Source organism: Zeus faber (genome assembly GCF_960531495.2).
Source record: "Zeus faber genome assembly, chromosome: 4".
NCBI lineage: Eukaryota > Metazoa > Chordata > Actinopteri > Zeiformes > Zeidae > Zeus > Zeus faber.
This window is the reverse complement of record NC_137191.1, coordinates 2,680,939-2,695,453: the sequence shown is the minus strand read 5'-3', so window position 1 is coordinate 2,695,453 and position 14,515 is coordinate 2,680,939. Positions and strand designations below refer to the sequence as shown.

Here is a 14,515-nt window from a genome sequence, read left to right as displayed (position 1 = left end):
GATCCATTTTGAAAAATATCCCAATACTGGAGATCATCTCCACTCTTTAGTGAAATTAAGTCAAATTAATTGTCACACCATGTCAGCTGATGGCATTGACACAAAAATATACTGTCATTTCTTAATTACTTCTTGCTAATTTAATAGCCCAGAGTTAATTACACACAAACACATCTCCACAAGAAAAAAAACAATAGTATTTTACCGCCTGTGGTTGACAATGCGTTCGTCATGGGTTCATTCTGCAGCCCCCCCCCCCTTGCACCTCATTCCGTGGCGGTGCAGGCGGGTGCACAAAAGCAGCAGGACAACGGCACAAATACGTGAGCAGAGCAGAGGGGTAGAGGGAAGAGGGGGGAGGACTCAAGCGCACACTCTTCCGGGCTCTTCAGGAGAACAGCGGACGTAGCAGCGTGTGACAACCGATAGAACCCCCCCCCTCCAATTCCCTGCATCCACTCCTTTTCTCGCTCTTGTTACCCACCAGAACCGGCTGAAGGTAGGTAGCAATATATACATCGTTATATGTCTCAATTCTTTTCTGTTTTTTTTTTGCACTTCCAGTGGTCGGGTACAAGTTCATCCTCTGCGTTGGTCTATCCTCTGTGTTTGTGTTTCTGCAATGTTTCTATTTTGCTTGCGACTAAGGTAGCGTTAACCTTGGTTTTGAGCTGTGTCATCGCAGCTGTAACCCTACTCTAATAATGCTGCAGTCTCCCTCTCGTATCACCCCCCCCCCCCGGGCGCCTCATTGCTCTTGGCCTCGCTGTCTCTATCTGTCTTCTTCATCTTCTGTCTGCCCTCTGATTTTGCACCTCTTCCTCTGTCCCTTTTGTCCAATCCTCATTTTCTGCCTCTACCTCTCTATCGGTCTCTCTTGCTGTGGGATGTTTTGTGGGATGTTTTGTGTTCACCTCTCCCTCTCCCTCTCTCTCCCTCCCTCTTTCTCCCTCTGTCTATTACATTTCACTGCATATATGTATGAAAGTATGTATATGTATGTGACGAATAAACCTCTTGAATCTTGAATCTTGCCTGCAGGAGGAATGATAAAGTTGCATGCCAGGTCTCTTGGCTCTTGGCCAATGTTCAGAGCCTTGATTTATGCAGGGCTGTGTTTATAACAGTAGTCTAGTCCTAATGCCGCGCTCATGTAGGCCTACTGTTTGTCATGCAGCTTTAAAAATGTATCATCTATTTTGAAACGTGGTGATAAATTCACCATAAAGTTGTGAATGAATCGATGACTGGAAGCACCGTGGCCTCAGTCCTAAATCCACAGATATTGCAACAGTTTTAAATCCACTGTTATTATAGCTGGAACTACTATAGTATTAGTATCACTAGTCATTTTGGCAATGCTCAGTATAAGTACTCAGTGAGTACTTATTCTTGGGCCAATAAAGGAGTTAGTGGTGCATTCCTAGACTAACCTCATTAAAGAGGACTCCTTCCAGCTTTAAACTCTATTACTCTCAGTTGTCAGGTGCTCCTAGCTTATTTTTTTTTATTACGTTTGTGCCCTTCCAAGCCTTTCTGAAGTTGTTACAATTAAATGTATTTACTCGCGGCTTTTTCTGAGCACTCGTGAGTCAGCAAAAGCGTCTGCTAAATGATGTCATGTAATGAATGATTTTTCCTCTCTCCTTCTTCCTTTTAAGCCATGAATGAATTTATTCATTTAGATATACCAACACAGGCGCTGTTCAGTGAAAATGCTCCACTGCACAACGCTACAACAAAATAGATTTTTCATTTTTATTGTTGTTGAAGCATTAATCAATGTCTTCAATTATGAATATTTGAGAGTTGAAAATGGGTGTGAGGGTTCAAGATTTTACACGCCTCAATTTATTTCCCCACATATCAGCCACTCAGAATTGAATCTAATCCTATCTTATTGTCTCTAATGGTGGAAATCGGCCGGAACGCAAAAGAACACGGATTCCAACAGTAAACTTGCAACCTGAAACCTTTGGCATGTATATAATCTGTATTCAAAGTATTTGACCATAGTGTATTTCTAAAGACGATAGTGTTGGGTCGTTGGGTGAACGATCAAATAATTTTATTTGGCCAAGTTTGCTGTCTCCTGTGTGAGGAGGTATGCTGAGTGAACCCAGGTGCAGAGAACAAGGCAGAGGCGAGGTGGCAAAAATAGAGGTTTACTCAAAACAAGTACAAAAACTGGGCAAAAACAAATAAGAAGTCTCGGGAGCTTGGAACAAGAGCGTTGTCATGAGGTTAGACAAACTCAAGACTGAGCGCCCGAGGACACAAACGACAGGGTCTAAATAGGGACGACCAAACGAGACACAGGTCAAACATATCACCTTATGAGGCAGGGTAATCAGGAACAGAAATAGGTGAAGCAGAGCAACCCTGAAAAGGCAGTACTGGCGGCATCTAGTGGCTGATGCTGGTAGGACCCGGGCGAACCCTGACAGGACCCCCCCCCCCCCCGTCTAGATTCAAGATTCAAGATTTTTTATTTGTCACATACATATACATACTTCCATACATATATGCAGTGAAATGTAATGCAACGCACCCGGTGATAGCACACAATATGTCCTAGGAAAAAATAGAAAATAAAATAAAAAGTAGAAAATTCCTTTCTAATAGACCGACTAACTGACTCCTAAAACGTAATACAGTAAGTGGAATACTTATAGAATAAGATAAAAATATATAGAATAAAATACAATAAAAATGAATTGAAATAAAATGGAATAGATAGAAGGAATATGCCTATGTATATACAGATATGTGCATTTATGTGCATTTAAAGTGGCATGTGAATGTGAATAGAGGGAGTAGTGTTTGGGATAATACAGCACAGTATACAACAGTACGGCGCAGCAATACGGCATCACGAACAACCCTGAACAGTGATACAGTATGCGGTACAGTATGCTACATACAGTACAGTAGGTAGTGGAGCCTAGTGCATGGCTCAGTTAGGACCCCTGGTGAGGTCAGCGTTGACAGTTCTAATGGCGTGCGGGAAAAAACTCAGTCTCAGTCTCTCTGTCCTCGCTGCGTGACTGCGGAGGCGCTTGCCTGACCGCAGCAGCTGAAACAGTCCGTTGTTGGGGTGATGAGGATCCTTCATGATCCTACGGGCTCTGCTACTACACCTCCTGGTGTATAGCTCCTGCAAGGGGGGGAGGGTAGTTCCAGTGGTACGTTCAGCTCAACGCACCACCCTCTGCAGGGCCCGCCTGTCCTGGGCAGTACAGTTCCCAAACCAGGCAGTGATGTTGCCTGTCAGGATGCTCTCCACTGCTCCAGAGTAGAAGGACTTGAGGATCCTCACCGAGACCCGGAATTTCCTCAGCTGCCTGAGGTGGTAGAGACGCTGCCTCGCCTTTCTCACCAGAGTGTCTGTGTGTACAGTCCATGTTAAGTCCTCTGTGATGTGGACTCCCAGATATCTGAAGCTGCTCACCCTATCAACAGAAGTCCCATTAATCCACAAGGGCGCATGCGTCCTCGATTGTGATCCACGCCTAAAGTCCACAATCAGCTCCTTGGTTTTGCTGACGTTCAGGTGTAGGCTGTTGTCCTGGCACCAGAGTGACAGGTCAGCCACCTCCTCGCGGTAGGCCTTCTCATCGCAGTCGGTGATCAGGCCCACGACCACGGTGTCGTCAGCAAACTTGATGATGGTGTTGGAGCTGGACCTGGCCACACAGTCGTGTGTGTACAGGGAGTACAGTAGGGGGCTGAGGACGCAGCCCTGGGGGGATCCTGTATTCAGGGTGAGGGAGCTTGACATGTACTTCCCCACCTTGACCACCTGGGGGCAGCCTGTGAGGAAGTCCAGGATCCAGGTACACAGCGGACCATTCAATCCGAGCTTCAACAGCTTGACAGCCAGTCTGGTGGGGACTATGGTGTTGAAAGCTGAACTATAATCGATGAACAGCATTCTCACATAGGCCCCCTTCTGGCCATCCAGGTGCGTGAGCGTGGTGTGCAGTACCTGGGAGACCGCGTCATCCGTGGATCTGTTCTGCCGGTACGCGAACTGCAACGGGTCCAAGGTGCGGGGGAGGGAGGCGCAGATGTAATCCTTAATCAGCCTCTCGAAACACTTCATGACCACCGAGGTGAGGGCCACCGGACGGTAGTCATTCAGGCAGGTTGGAGAGGCGATCTTCGGGACAGGAACGACGGTGGACCTCTTGAAGCAGGATGGGACCACTGATTCAGCCAGGGAGATGTTGAATATTGTGGTGAACACCGGAGCTAGCTGGTTAGCACAGGTCTTCAGTACTCGCCCAGATATGCCATCTGGGCCCGCAGCTTTCTTGGTGTTCACCCGCATCAAAGCCCTCCTGACCTCGTGCACGGACACTGAGAGTGCGCGCTCATCCCCAGCGGTGTAACTCCAATTAGCCGGCGAGCTAGCGGTGCTGCTGCCAGACTCGAACCGCGCATAAAAGGAGTTCAGTTGGTTGGCCAGGGAGGCGTCACACTCGTGGCTGGGGAGGAGCTGCTCTTGTAGTTTGTTATTGCTCGCAGCCCCTCCCACAAGCGTCTTGTGTCCCCCCGCTCCATCTGCAGCTCCACGGTCTCTCTGTACGTCCGTTTAGCGTCCCTCACCGCCCTCCGCAGATTGTACGACGCCGCTTTGTAATTGTCCATGTTACCAGATACAAGTCCGTCGTTGTAAGCGGCCGTGCACGCATTCAGAGCGCAGCGGATGGATTTATCAACCCATGGTTTCTGGTTTGGAAATATCCGAACTGTCACCGTGGGAACGATTTCAACCGCGAGCGTAGCCACAAAACTTACTACAACCTCCGTAAACTCGCTGACGTCACTTGAACTTGTTTGGAACATGTCCCAGTCTACGTCAGTCAGAGCGTCCTGAAGCGCAGCCTCTGATTGGTCCATCCACCGCTTCACTTCCCTCGTCATCACCAGATCCCGCGCGATCAGAGGCCTGTAAACAGGAAGCAGCGAGATCGCGGCGTGATCTGATTTCCCGAAAATAGGGAGCGAGACGGGCTTGTATCCGTGCTTGTAAGGAGTGTAACAATGGTCCAGAGTTCTGTCTCCCCTGGTGGCACACGTGATGTGTTGGTGGAAATTCGGCAGAACTTTTTTAAGGTTGGCCCTGTTAAAGTCCCCAGTCACCACCACAGCCGCGTCGGGATGTCTGTGGTGGTGACTCGGGACTTTAACAGGAACGGCTCTAGGGACGGCTCCCGACGTTCCTCCAGGGAGTGTCGGGTGGTGACGGCGGAAATCCTGGATCAGAGAGGGGTCCAGGAGCCGGTGGACCGTGTAGGCGGGCCGACCGTCGATGATGCGAGGTGCCGGAGGAGGCCTCGTGGTGGGCGCCAAGGTGCTGGTGACCACCGGTCGGAGCCGCGACACGTGGAAGGTGGGGTTTATCCTCATGGACCCGTAATGGAAGGTCCCTGGTGGACAGGGTCTGGCCCGGACGGAGCATAGGCACTGGTCTGCGCTGTCGGTTGGCCTGGATCTGCTGCTGCCGGGATGTCCTCAGCAGGACCTGACGAGCCCTCTGCCAGGTCCGTCGGCACCACTGGACGAACCGCTGGGCTGACGGCACTCCCACCTCCGCCTCCTGCTCCTGAAACAGAGGAGGTACGTACCCGAACTGGCACTCAAACGGGGACATGCCAGTGGAAGAGCAGCGCAGAGTGTTGTGAGCGTATTCCGCCCACACTAGACGGTCGGAGACGGTCGGTTGGAGGACACAAGGACCCTCAGTGTTGTCTCCAGGTCCTGGTTGACCCGCTCCGTCTGGCCATTGGATTGAGGGTGGAAACCGGAGGACAGGCTGACGGAGGCGCCGAGGAGCTGGTGGAACGCTTTCCAGACCCGGGATGCAAACTGCGGACCGCGGTCTGACACCACGTCCAGGGGCAGGCCGAACACCCTGAAAATGTGCTGCACCATGAGCTCAGCAGTCTCCAGAGCTGAGGGGAGCTTGGGCAGAGGAATAATGCGGCAAGCCTTGGAGAACCGGTCCACAACGACGAAGATGACGGTGTGGCCCCGAGACGGTGGAAGGCCGGTGATGAAGTCCACTGAGAGGTGTGACCAGGGCCGACTGGGGATGGGAAGGGGATGCAGCAGCCCCATGGGACGTGACCGGGGGTTCTTGTTCTGGGTGCAGATGGTGCAGGCAGCGACGAAGGACCGGACATCCTGATCCATGGTAGGCAACCAGAAACGCCTGCGGAGGAACTCGAGGGTCCTGGAGATCCCCGGGTGGCCAGTGAGGCGGGATGAATGCCCCCATTGCAGGACTTGTGATCGGACAGCCTTCGGGACAAACAGTTGACCCGGGGGCCCGTTGCCGGGATCCGCCTCCCTCCTTTGGGCCTGCCGGACCTGCGTCTCGATTCCCCAGCGGACTGGAGCCAAGATGAGGACAGGAACTCCGGAGTGGGCTGGGGCTTGGGAAGGAGCCCGAGCTTGGACACGGACTGGAGACTCGAGAGGGTGAGAAGACGGACTAGAACGAAGACAGGTGGTGTGGCAGGCAGGACCCCATTCGGTGAGACGCCCGGAGGCCCAGTCCAGATGTGGGTTGTGACGGGCCAGCGATGGGTAGCCCAGGACCAGTGGAAATTCAGGAGAGTGGATGAGATGGAGCTGGATTACCTCTGAATGTTTTCCCTCCAGTGACAGCCAAAGGGGGGCGGTGAGATGGCACACGCTACCGGAACCCAGTGGTCTTCCATCCAGGGCTGTCACCGTGAGAGGATGCTCCAGAGGTGCCAGAGGGAGCTTTAGGGCTTTTGCTAGCCCTACATCCAGGAAGCTACCTGCAGCGCCGGAATCCACCATAGCTTGTAGGGAGTGATGTTGATCTCCCCAGGCGAGGGAGGCAGCCAACAGGACCCTGGTCGCCTCGAGCTCGGGAGAGAAGGTTGGAGAGTTGGCTTTTCCCGAGAGCTCAGGGCAGGAAGAACGGAAATGCCCCGGGATCCCACAGTACAAGCAGCAGCGCTCTCTCATCCGCCGGTCACGTTCGGACCGAGAGAGCCGTGTGCTGCCTACATATACTGTCAGGTCAGGTTCGCAACCAAAGGCACACGTGCACTGGTCTTTAGTGCAAAGGTTCAGAATGTTATTATATAAGTTATATGCATATTATATAGTATGCAGATTCTACAGTCGTGTTCGCATCGCAAAAGCATTGTGAAAGTGTCGTGGAAGCGGCATGATGCGAGGCACCTAAACACTTTTTTTTCCGTAAAGGTTTGACTATATCATTAGTTCATAGTAAAATGGCATGTATATGATCTGTATTGAAAGTATTTGACTATAGTGTGTATCTGGAGACGATAGGGTTGGGTCGTTGGGTCGTGGACGAACGATCAAATTATTGTTTTTGGTATTTGTTCAAGTTGCTGTCTCTTGCTTGTGGCAAATGACTCACCCTCCATTTAAAAGATAGCCTATGCTCCTCCCTCACTGGGTTTTAAAAGAGCACATTCACTGTCAGGTCAGGTTCACAACGCAAAGGTACAAGCGTACTGTTCTTTCGTGCAAAGGTTCAGAATGTTATGATATATGTTATATGCATATTGCATTTATATATATATATATATATATATATATATATATATATATATATATATATATATATGCATAAGCATCGTGGAAGCAGCATGACGCAAGGCTCCTATTACCTTGTGTTTCTTTAGGACTCTGCTCCATTTTTTCGAGCACAAAGTGTAAACTAGATAGATTCCCATAGATTCCCACAGAGGTCTGTTCAAGAGATGTATTTAGTGAAAATATTGAATTACCAAGCCTGGTATGCTCAACCACGCACACACACACACACACACATACATACATACATATATATATACATACACATACATACATATATATATACATACACATACATACACATACATACATATATATATACATACACATATATATACATACACATATATATACATACACATATATATATATATATACACATATATATATATATATATATATATATATATATATATATATATATATATATATATATATATATATATATCTCAGCTATAGCTGGCCGGCAACAGACAGAAACTGCCATACTTACTTTATTTTATCTTAAATAACTTATTGAAATCTTGCACTGAACTGACAAATGCAATCCCTGAATACATTTGTACTTTATTCTATTTCTTGCTAGACATCGATAAAGGTTTCTCAGACAGATATGTGCTTCCAAAAAGGTACATTACCCAACTGAACACTTTGGACAGCCCTGGGAAGGATGGAGGTAATTCTCTCAGAAGTCATCCAGTGATGTCTGCTTTTCCCTGTGCCGCTTTAATTTTTATTCAATATTGCACTGCAAGTCAATAAGTTTCATTTGCAACACACTAAAGACACTCTCCACATCTGCTCGATTGTAACCATTCCTAGACCAAGACCACTGCCTACGTCCTCAGCATCTTTGAACGAAAATCTGGTAACACCAGCCAACTTTTCCAGTCAGGACCCATGCATGACCCAGGAAACAATCCCCGGTCTCTTCCACCCGCTCTTCCTGCTCAGCGCATGCTTCAGGGCTCACACGTCCAATCACCCACTGGCATGCTAAGCAAAACCGAAACGGACGTGATCTAGATTCGCATCTAGATGAGGACATTCCACTGATCCACGGGCCGAGACCAATGCAAACCTCCTCAAAATCTATGAACCAAATCCCAGAAACTCCAATCAACATCCCCGGACATGGCAAGGTCCCTCCTCCTTCATCCCTCCCACCCTCCTCTCTTCCTCTTCCATCATCCCTCCTCCACCGTTTCTTCATCCCCCTTTATTTCTCCACCCATTCTCCATCCCTCCTCCTTCATCCTTCCTTCATCATCTGTCGTGTTCGAAATTTCCAAATCCAGAATGATGCGATGAAACTGGAACTTTGAGCTACAGAGAGTTAATTGGACGGTTTGAGAATCTAACAAAAAAAAACAAAACTTAATACGTCGACGTAGTGAAAAGTGCTCTGACTGATCAATGACACTGTATTTCATAATAACCCAAAATAAGAATGATAGTAATGTACATAAATAAATGTGTGTAATGCATACTGTAGTATACACACATATAGTTTTGCTATCGAGGATTAGTTCTATCTGTAATATTATAGTTATAGTAGTATAGTTATATGTAGTATGTTATAGTTATAGTATATGTATATATTCATATATATTTTTTCTCACAATTCCCTCCTTGGACACCGTAAGGTGTCCACAACAAAATATGTATAATACCATGAAACAATTCTGCATAGCATGATGTGTACAGTGTATGGCTCCAGGAGTGATTGGAAGGGAAAACCCCATTTGTCTCAGCAGGAAAACCTGCCAACATCCGTATTATTGAACGTGCGGATGGCATTCACCCACCACCTGGACCATTTACAATAAAAGAGCAAACTAGCAAGGAGTAATTTCTTAGGAGCAGTGTCTCCCTGGGTGTGATACTGGATCTCGCAGCTTTTTAGCTCTTAACCTCATGAGAGGTGTGGTGACTTCGCGGTTGTGATCTTTCTCTCTTGAACCCTGGTCAACTAGATGCAGTCATCATGGACGAGGATGTCGGGGTCCTAGTGCTGGGGAAAAAGGGGTCCATATCTACAGCAACATAGGTGTCGCCACCTTCCTCCTGTCTCAATGCCATATACACTTGTATTTCTGGTTTTCCCAACGCAGTCATGATGCATTTTTTACTAGAGTACAAATGCATGGTATACAACAACATCCACATACAATTAACAGATCAGCAATGAGAGCAACGTTGATTAAGCATGATAAAATGAGGCCTTTTCATTTGGAAAACAGAGTTGAACCAACCAGTGATGTGATCATCTATTCCTGCATTTTCTTGTAGTTCTACGCTCAGTAAGCGAAGTAGCAATTCCTCCTACTGGTTCCTGTGTTTATAAGAACATTACTCCATGTCCCACAATAAATATGGATACCTTTAACATCATCCAGCCACCAGTCACTCGTTAGTCTGGGGTTGGTGGACCACACATGTTTCTCATTCCACTGGTACTGCTCCTACCCTGTGGAATCACACTTTATTATGGAACAGAAATCAACTTTGAATGCCAGGATTTCTGGGGGGAACTCTGGGGGGTTCCTGGGGGGACCAACACAAATGTTTTTAAACCCCCTTTTGGAGGTAGAGGCCTTTGTCCTCATTCAAAAAAGTTGATCGTAATCATTTTTCTCTCACATTTCCTCCTCTTGTTCCTACTGGAACAACACCATAATTAAAAATGTAATAATGCTAAATTCCATATAATGTAATTTGGATACAATACAATTATACTTCAGAGATATCGTTCAATTCTATCTTATTGGGATCTACTAATAAAAACGATATATCCGCATTTTATACTAAATTTACCTATATGAACTCATAGCCAATTCCAGATATAATTCAAGGATATCTCCACCTCAAATTGGCCAAACCTCTCTTCTCACATTTGGCTGGAGAAAAGTAAAAGACCAGTAAGGGTTATCTACTATACTATGACAACGCACAGGACAAAAACCCCTGGTCATACAGAGGAAAAATCCTGTGTGGCCATTTTACAATTATAACTACAAAACACACACACAGAAGGAAATTTATCATGAATCACATAATGAAATAAACAAAACAAACAGAGATTTCACTAATACATAATGCTGTGCAGATTAATCAATGGTTATCACTTAATAATGACAACAGCAAAATGCATTGTGCACGTAATGACGAACACATGCTATAAGTAATGATAAACATGATTAGACAAAACATCTCCATATTTCAGCATCTCAGCGTCTCAACCTGTTCGTTATTAAAAAGGTGGGTTCCACTCATCTGCTGGTACGGAGACAAACTGTCCCGTCATCATATTAATAATCATTTTACGAAGAATAGGTACTATACACGTTAGACAGCAACATAGCATTAAACACATTACCACTACAGGTATCAATATCTTTATGAACGTAGAAATCCATGGCCCCAGTGCATTTCTTCGCCAAGCAAAAGGGTCTCAAGTATTATCTTGATCTTTTATTAAATCATCACGTAACTCTTTCATAGCTTGTATGCCTAAAGACAAATTTCCTGATTCTACATCATTGGCAGGAATGTATGTACAGCATGACTCACCTATCATAGCACATACACCTCCTTGAGCCGTACTCATTATGTCTAGTACCATGCGATTCTGGAGAACCATCAAACGGATCGAAGTTAATTCTTGTTTAACAGCTTCTTCTGCTAGGATAGTTGTATTAATGAACAGTAACAACCTATAATGTATGATATTTAACCACTTAAAAGCTGTAGATTTACCTACGGGCGCTAATGTAGACGTAAAAAATTGTTCTGCTCCACCTACAATCCTATACTCAGCTGGAACTGATGTCACAGACATATATGTTCCTGATCGTCTTACACGCACATCTCGTTGGGTCTTGGTCAGATTATACATGTAAATTGGCATATCTAACATAACTGGTGTGCAAATGCCAGCCCAGTTCCTGGGCAGACTTGTATACGCCATGTGTCCACATAACCAATAGATATCAGGAATTGTTACTTGTCCCATTGTATAAATTACCTGAGTTCGGTTACATGCTGTGGTTATCCCCACTGGAATTCCAGGGTAACAATTACTTCTTCTATCGGAACAAATGGATTAAAAACACAAGGGGTGAATAACTCCAGCACGTGGATGAACTATAATTGAGGAGGCTAGAGCAACAGTTAGAGTAGTAGCCAATCTTCTCCATACATTAGTGCAATTCGATTGTCCTACAGAAAGATTATAGTGGAATACCTTTATCAGTTCACCGTTTTGCTTAATCTCAACAGAATGTGTCGTACCTTTATCTATATGATTATATATTAGGTCAGACAAATTAATATAAATTGGAAAATTTGTAGCCCATGCTAAACATCTAGATCAGTGGTCCCCAAACTAAGGCCCGCGGGCCGTATACCAGGGGGCCGTATACCAGGGGGCCGTATACCAGGGCCAATACCAGAGACGCATTGTGATTTTTTTTTTTCAGTCTGGCCACGCGAATCCTAGACTAGCCCCTGTCAAATAGAACGGAATAATAGCGAAAAGGTTAGGTAAGAGAAAAATTGATTCAGAATGCAGGGTATTTAACCTGCAGTGGTCAAACGATTATTTTTTTGTTCAATGCAAAGAAAAGGCTGTTTGTCTCATCTGTCAAGAGGCGGTGGCGGTATTCAAAGAATACAATCTGCGCAAACACTATGAATCCCGTCACAAAGACAAGTATGATAACTTGCAAGGCCAAATGCGAGCAGACAAACTCTCAAAGCTAAAAAGTGGACTGTTAGCTTAGCAGAATACATTTGTACGCCAAGCTCATCTGAACCAGTCATCCGTTCGGGCCAGCTTTCGGGTTGCTCAACTGATAGCAAGCAGCGGTAAACCTTTCACTGATGGAGAGTTTGTCAAGAAATGTTTGAATGCTGTCGCGGAAGAGGCGTGTCCCGAGAAAAAGATGTCTTTAATGCCGTGAGTCTGTCGGCGAGTACAATCACCAGACGCATTGAAGAAATCGGGGGTAATGTATATGCCCAGCTGCAGCAGAAGACGAAAGAATTTGACTTTTTTTCATTAGCACTGGATGAGAGCACGGACATGCAAGACACAGCGCAGCTGCTCATTTTTATTCATGGAGTTAGCGCAAACTTTGAGATGTGCAAGGAGCTGGCAGCCCTCCAAAGTCTCAAAGGGACTACAACGGGGGAGGATATTTTCGGCAAAGTATGCCAAACCATGGAAGAGTTGGACCTAGACTGGTCAAAGCTTGCCAGCATCACGACTGACGGGGCTCCTAGTATGGTGGGCGCGTCTCGGGGTCTAATAGGACGCATGAACCGGGAGATGGAAGAACGAGGTCTCACTGCCCCGCTACAAGTCCACTGCCTAATTCACCAGCAAGCACTGTGCTGCAAGTGTTGAAGTGGGATTCTGTCATGAAGGTTGTGGTGTCATGCATAAACTTCATCAGAGCAAAGGGACTTAAACACAGGCAGTTCCAACAATTCCTGTCTGAACTGGAGTCTGCGCACAGCGATGTGCTGTACTACACAGAGGTCCGATGGTTGAGCCGGGGCAGAGTTTTGAGGCGTTTTTACGAGCTGCTACCCGAAATTAACGCATTTCTTCATTCAAAAGACAAAACGGTCCCAGAGCTGATCGACCCAGAATGGAAATGGCACCTCGCATTTTTAACAGACGTGACAGAAATGCTGAACAGCCTTAACTTGCAGCTACAAGGCCAGGGGAAACTCATTTGCGACATGTATTCTCATCACATAAAAGCATTTGAGGTGAAACTTGCGCTGCTTTTGGAACAAGTGAAAAAGCACAACTTCATCCATCTCCCTGCTACCCTAAACCTCTCTGCAGAGAACCCAGTGGTCCCGTTCCTAGCTGAAAAGTGTGTGGAAGCACTGGAAATGCTGAAGGCGGACTTCGGTGTGCGATTCCGGCAACTACATGTTAATGCAAAAGAAATCCGTCCTTTCCAGAACCCCTTTCTTGAATGATGAAGCCCAGCCTTCTTATCAGTTTGAGTTGGCCGAGTTACAGAACTGTGATGTTCTGAAAGACGCATTCAAGTCCAACAGTCTCATTGACTTCTATGCCGCCCTCACAATATTTTACACTACCCTAACATAAAAAAACACGCAATGAAGATGTTTACACTTTTTGGCAGCACGTATATCTGCGAGCAAACCTTTTCACACATGAAACACCTGAAAACTCCAATGAGATCAAGATTGACAGATGAACGTCTGCATCAAGACTGGCTTGAGACTGGCTGTGACTAGAATGGAACCTGACATTCAACTTCTCACCAGCCAGATGCAGGCCCACAGTTCACACTGATGAACATACATAGGTAAGCTCACTTTTCTGACTTGAATGAGTCATTCTGAGTATAAACAAATTGAATCATAATAAAATCTACTGGGATAAAATCCATCTCCACAACCATACTGGTAGTGAAATGTATTGTGCTGTGTAGGTGCTGTATCACTTAGTTTGGTTTCTCAGCCTGCTTGCTTTGTGGTTTTCACAGGGAAGTTGATGAGAGAGAGCTGCAAACAGCGGTGTCTACAAGCTTACTGGAACCTACAAAAGGATTATAACACAAGAACACAGGAACACAAGAACTTTGAGAGACTGCTCATATGAGTCATTTGAGTAAGAGATTCTGCTCTGACAACTAAGCTACACTTTTGCCTGTTAAGATTGGGCACAACAGAAAAGTAATGTTCAATGCACTTTTTTTCTGTGAAGAACCCAGAGAGGGTTATTTGGTTATTATTTATTTCATAAATAGTGTTGTTATATATTTCCCGACTTTATTTTTTCTGTGAAGAACCCAGAGAGGGTTATTTGGTTATTATTTATTTGACAAATAATGTTATTTATTTCCTGATTTTT

At 45.9% G+C, this 14,515-nt stretch overlaps 1 protein-coding gene across 1 annotated transcript in view; it reads left to right on the top strand.

The window, feature by feature from the left end:
* The first annotated feature begins 429 nt into the window (after positions 1-429).
* Positions 430-14,515, top strand: part of LOC307229364 (glycine receptor subunit beta-like) — a 78,999-nt gene continuing 64,913 nt past the window's right edge. The window contains exon 1 of the mRNA XM_079999354.1: positions 430-499. The gene's annotated coding sequence lies outside the window, so the exon portion shown is untranslated. The remainder of the gene's footprint in view (positions 500-14,515) is intronic.